Here is a 6,795-nt window from a genome sequence, read left to right on the forward strand (position 1 = left end):
CAACTCTCTTACTTGTGGATTTTTCATAAGTTAAGGACTAACATTATTTAGTTCTACTAATTTGTATGAATGAAAAGTAGCAAAGCAATAGAAAATATGGATATTGACTCAACAACTGTGCCAACTATCATGGGCATTTCATCTGAAAGGTCTCTTTTTCACATATTCTACCAAAAAAAATTTCTTTTATTTTTTATGTCTACAATTGGAAACTAAGATTGTTGGATTGCATAAAAAAGCATGGTGATTTAATCAACTCTTGGACACAACCTGACAATTCCTATTTCTAAAATAGTTTTCCTTTAATACAAGGATTTTTAGTTGTGTACTCCTAAAAGTAAAATAGAACTAGTATGCATTATGGATTTTCTTGGATTTTTGAATGTGATATTGTTGTTGGTTCTTACTGTGACAATATGCATATCCTACAATATTGGCTTGTCATTAGATGACATTTCATGGAGGTAGTCAATAAAATGATTCAAATGCCTTACTTATGATTCCACATTTTGCATACATGTCACTAATACATTTGGCATTGATTTGCGATGGCTATGTGTCACAATTATGACAACAATGTGTCGCCACTGCGACAATAATAGATGTCATTTTTTTTTAGTCACAAATTACAATGTCTATCCTACACCGTCGCAATTATGATGCCTACCCGTCGCTATGCAGCCACTTTATTGTGACATCAACCCTGTCACAATTCTTGTGTCTGATGTCGCAATTGTGAAAGACACCCAGGCAATTGCGACAGTAGTTTGCATCGTAGCTACAGCATCCCCAGCACAAATCTTGTGGCAGACGTCACAATTGTGACAGACACCCTGGCAATTGTGATGATAGTTGGTGTCACCTCTAAAGCAACCCCGTCGCAATGCTTGAGGCTGACGTCGCAATTGCGACGGACACCCTGGCAATTGTGATGGCAGTTAGCGACGCCGCTACAACAACCCTATCACAATGCTTGTGACGGACATCACAATTGTGACAGATGCAAAGTAAAACAAAAAAAAAAAATTATAGGCAAAGCTTTATACTCACTAAAAAGAAAACTTCTAATAAATATTTAAAACAATAGGGCTTGAGCTATTTTCACTGCAGGTTCACAGACACAAAATAGTGATAAATGAATTACATAAGTAAATAGGGTAGTATGTTAAGTGAATTTAGAAGAGTTATATGATTAAACAGAATAGAGTTGGAATATGTTAGGATTGGTGACTTTCTTTGAAGATCTAATGTTTGACCTCTTTGAACATCAGATAAATACAATAAAGACTAAATATTCCTTTCATCCATTCTCATGATAAATTAATTCATATAAACCACCTATCAATAAATTCAACTAAAAAACTAATCAATTTAATTCTAATCACAATATAAAAACAAACTATGTATTTCAGAACCATATCTTACAGATCACGTATTCCAAAATTACGTGCTATTTATATACCAGAACAATAATCTTTTAGCAAATGAAGAACTCAGCAAAAATAATAGTGATTAAAAACACAAAACTTAAGCTCATAACACGAGCTAAAAAAATCACATCATTCCAAGCTTCTTGGTAATAAAAGTTGTTGTCCCGTAAATAGAAGTATCAATGTCCAAGAATGATTCAATTGGCATTTAGATTTCAAAGAAACTCATGCCTTCCATGTGCTGGAGAAGCTGGGTTATGCCTTGAGGACAACATACCCTGCATAAAATTAAAGGAAAATAGGACGAAAACAAGGGAAAGGAACAAACACAAATTGAAGTCATATTCTGAATGATTAACTAACAAACTAAATCTTTGAAAAGGGGGATAGATGAAAATACTGCAGTGGAATCAATTGCAAGGGCAGAATTAATGAGCATTAAGAGATAGTATACGATGATTTCCATAATGACAGCCTGCAGCACTGGGCCTGAAGGCCTGGTTGTAGCAATGTCTGATATTTCAGTAAACATTGCGCCAAGTGTAAAACAAGTTACTAATGATCCACCCAACTGAGCTCCAATATAGGCTAGAACCTGTACGTGAATTGCTTCTATTTAACTATTTTTCTACAACTTAAAGTAGGTATTATTGTTGTTTCTAATTTAGATTGTGTATTCTGATATCGCTATCAGGATTAAACAGTGTAGTTGTTGAGTCAAATTTATTGATTCATGTTTCATGAGTAGTGGTTCACACAAACTCATCTCTAATGAGAATGATTGGAACACTTAGCACTCATCAGATCTAGGTGATGCTTACATAGGTGAAGCACTGGAACTTTCTGGAAGATCACCCAAGTAGGTTTAACCATAGAGGAAACTCTGTAGTGAAGCATGATCGAGCTGAAGTAGTACTAAGATGGTGACCTCCTAAGTCCTAGTACTTCACCTCTGCTAGCATCACCTAGATCCAATGAGTACTAAGTGTTCCATTCATTCTTATGAGAGATCGGTTTGTGTGAACCTTTACTCACGAAACATGGCTCAATAAGTTTGACTCAACAACTACACAATTGAATCTTGGTATCAATAGCACAATTTTACTTGTAGAAAATATCTCCTACTTCAGATTATGTATGTTTATCTTTATCATAATTTCAACATCACATTCTATAATCATATTCATATTCCTATTCTATAAATTTTATTATTCTGATAATAGTTCACACAAAGTAATTCAAAAACCTTGACAGTGCAATAATTATAATACTAAAATGTGATTATATAAAAAAGTGCAGTTGGAAAGGTCTGGAGAAAATAATATATATGGCTGAGTTAAAAAATCGTTCATCTGATTTTTGAGGCTCTGTTTACATCAGACTTTAGAGACTGTGTATTAAATAAAATTTATGATGTTGCTATTAGAATTCAATTGTGCAGTTTTTAAAACAAATTTATTGACCCATGTTTCTTGAGTAGTAATTTACAAGAATCTATAACTTATGAGAATAAATGATACACTTAGCACTCAGTTCATTTAGGTGATCGTTCCATCACCTGTCTGAGTACTACTCCAACTCAAACACACTGAACCATAAAATCTCTCCAAAATTAAACCCTACTTATCTACAATAATTATATTTTAATCATCGTCTATTGAGCATTTTGAATTGTAGAAGAAGAGTATTATTTGCAGACCTTCTTCCATGAAAAATGCCCCACTGTTGCAAATGAGAGCGTAACAACAGGGTTCATATGAGCTCCAGAAATGTGGCCAATAGAGTATATCATGACCGTTACAATTAGTCCAGAAGCCATTGCACTTCCAAGTTTTGATACCAAGTTCTCATTTTTTTGACTCAGAATTGATGAGCCACATGTAAAAAACACCAGAAAATATGTAGAAATGATCTCTGCTACAACCTGTATAAAGGCATTTCTGACTTCACAATATAATCATCCTTTCTATATGTTTTATGAAATGCAAATGTGAAGATTTTATACCTTTTGAAGAAGTGTAGGTGGGCAAAATTCAATGCATTTGTCGTAGCAATGAGTGAATTTGTTGCAGTCTTCACCTTGTTCAAATACTCTTTCCATGGAAGAGCCACCCTAAGCCTGATCAATATCTTTATCTGCTACTGAAGGCAACATTTTTCCTAAATAATTCAACTCCAAATCTATTTAAGTTGAACATCCATGTCACAGGTGCCTTAGAATGACCAGCTGTACTGGTGGCAGTACGTATTTGAAAAGGTACAGTGACTACATGATACAAAATTATCTAGATCAAAAGAAAGTAGTAGCTAAAAGCCTTAGAAACCTAGCAAGCTTGCAATGTTGAAAATATCAAGTGCAAAAAATGGTATGCGGCCATATTCGAAGTATGAATAGGTAGAATTAAGTTGGGTATAAGCTATGGTTTCACGAAAGGGCCTTTTTAAGCCTGTGTCTGGTTATTAATTTTTTAATGGTAGACAAATTTAAAACTATTAAGTTTTAGAATGTGAAAAAGTTGGTACTCTTAGATATTTTTGTAAAACAGTTCAGTTAAAGAATATAAAATTTCTTATAAAAAAGCATAGACTGATAGGACGACAGCTCAAAGTTTTTAAAGGTAAGATAAAGCCTTCAACTGAAAAGAATAGCTATATCAAATATGTAGGAAGAAAGATAGTCTAAAATGTTGAAATCCGTATTCTATTATTCATAAGACTCAGTTTCTTGTAATAAAACCCATTCAACAAATACAAATTTCCTACAATGATTCTATAAAACCCCCTTACCTGGTCTGTTACAACTAATGTTGAAGGAAAAAGTAGAGAGAAAGGAAGGGAAGAAGTCAAGATCAGGATACGGAATGCAAAGCACCCAAAGTTATTGGGTTAGTTTAGATTGGGAATAGAACATAGCAAATTATTTTTTCCTTTTCCTTCATCTTGATTAAATATCAAGATGATTTACTTCATTTTGATTATGTCAAGATGATTCAAGATTGGAAATGACAATTCCTAGGATACACCGATGAGTTCTTAACATGCATTGATGAATTCTAACCGTATATGAATTTTATAATCACCTTGTTAATATCTGCCACTTCATCTTTGCATTATTGGAACAGAGTGAATCTGAAGCTATTCTGAATTAAAAGTGGTTGGATTCTCCATGGCTATTATCTTCCTGTCTGAATGCTTGCTTTACTGGATTCTATAACCCTCCCCTTGAAATCCACGAAGAAAAATGCAAAAACTACTTGTTTGTTTCTGAACATGGCCTCAAGTAATCCTCAAGCACTCTGAATATATTTCTTTTGAACATGGTAGGACACTCTTCTTAAAGGCCACCGGCCAGCAAATTTATGTCTAGTATTTTGCAAAGAAGATTCACAGAAGTTCATGAATAGACAGTTTATAACTTTATCTATAAAAAATGCTTTATTATTGAATCTTAAAGTACAATGAATTTTCAGAGAAATGCACTGCACCAGATGATAGAACAGAAGAAGAAAACCTCACAAATGAATAGGGTTGAATTAGAAATTTGATGAAAACATCTAGATCTAGTGGTCGAACCTACCTGCAAGCAATTTTCTTGTGGTTGTAAATTTAAGACTCGGATTTAATGTGATTTGATGAGCTATTTTTCAGAGTACTGTGTTCTATGAAGGGAAACATGGTCTAGGATTAATCAAGACCAAGATATAAGAATTTCTACTTTCTAATTTGAGTTTGTCTACTTGCCCTCGGCCTATTAGTTTTGGCCGTTAGCTAATTATCTATTATTTTAGATTGGTCAAATAAATATTTTTATTACTCCAAATTTATATATTATAATTATTAAAATTTATCCCATCACTAGTTTGTTGGAGTTCATCTTTTAGACTAAGTTCGAAATAAATATGAATATTGTTGGCTAATTTCTTTAATTTGAAAAGATAAAATATTAATTTGCATTAATAAAAAATTTTAAAATATGAAAATATGAAAATAAGAAAATCTTCACGAATCTATCATTATCGTTGGGAAAATATATAATGTATTGGGCAAATTTTTTGTCTTCGAAGGAAAAAATATTGAAGTGTATTGGCAAAATGTTTTTGATAAAAGCAACAACAAGAGGGTGTTGGCATTTGGTATAGAGAGCACATCGATTGCACACTAACGAATAAGTAATAACATCTAAGTGAGAGTTGAAAAACCTACAAAACTTTCTATCTCTATAAAAAACTAGCTTATAAAAATTAATAAGCATTCATCTACTAATATAAACAACCATCCAAAATCTAAACATAATGGTATGAAAGTTTATCATAATATAGTAATTAACCATTGTAAAATGTCATGCATGGCCAATGTCTAGGGCTAAATTGAAAATATGACAATAACCAAAAGTAATAGAGCCCCTAGGGTTGTGTTGTGGTTTCACAATGCACTCCCCATTTTAGCACAAAAAATGGGGACCCCCTAGTTAGAATTTTCCCTACTAGGCTCCTACTTCAGAGTCTAGGTTATTTTGGACCCTACCCCGAATCAAGGTCAAACCCCAGTCTCTAACTGGGTATGTTAGATAGTCAAAAACATAGAAAAGAATCTCATTTGAGGAGAATTTGCATTCTAAAATAGGTTCACACATCCACACCTTTAAGAGGTGTACATATACTCACCCTTTTGGAGGCATGCAAATGTACAACTCCAAATGTGCACACTCCTAGAGGTGTGTACCTATGCGCCCTCCAAGGTTACACATGTGCACACATCTTGAGGTGCACACCTAAACAATATTCCCCTCTGGCTTGTTGAGTTAGGCATCATCTAGAAAAGGGAGGCTGATCATGATAGCGAGGAAATTGTATTGTAAATTTTAAGAACTTGTACACATGCATCATTCGTAAGTTGATTGTATGATAATGTAGGGTAGACATCTAAAGGTTTTCTCAAGTGTCATCACAAGTATCTATACTCTCATTACCTTTCTATAATTGCATGAGATCCAATGAAACATAGGGACTCATTGTTTCCATAGTCAATTATGATAATCATATCAATGGTGATAACATAGTCCCAAGACAGTGTTGAGATCCAAGGATGCAAAAAAAAAGCTACAAGTTTAAAACTTCATGACAGTTCAAAGCATGAAGCCTTAGATGTATAGGACAACAGTCTAAACATAGGACAAAATAGAGAAATATTTAGTATCTTATTGAGCTTCACTTTGTTTTGAGAATAGTTTAATATTCTCTACTAAATAGGGCCAACCACAAGAAAATGGATTTGAAAGGCTGCAAGGATTGTAGGCCTAGAAGTGCAAAGGATCGTTGTGGATTTGGTAGATTCCAAACAAACTAAGGATTTTTGTTGGACTGAA

At 33.6% G+C, this 6,795-nt stretch overlaps 1 pseudogene; it reads right to left on the bottom strand.

Moving 5' to 3' along the window:
• Window positions 1–778: 778 nt before the first annotated feature.
• On the bottom strand, window positions 779–3,585 carry LOC149550207 (aquaporin NIP2-1-like; annotated as a pseudogene).
• Window positions 3,586–6,795: the final 3,210 nt, after the last annotated feature.

The sequence above is a fragment of the Cupressus sempervirens genome, chromosome 7 (assembly GCF_028749045.1).
Source record: "Cupressus sempervirens isolate cs-2001-9-10 chromosome 7, ASM2874904v1, whole genome shotgun sequence".
NCBI lineage: Eukaryota > Viridiplantae > Streptophyta > Pinopsida > Cupressales > Cupressaceae > Cupressus > Cupressus sempervirens.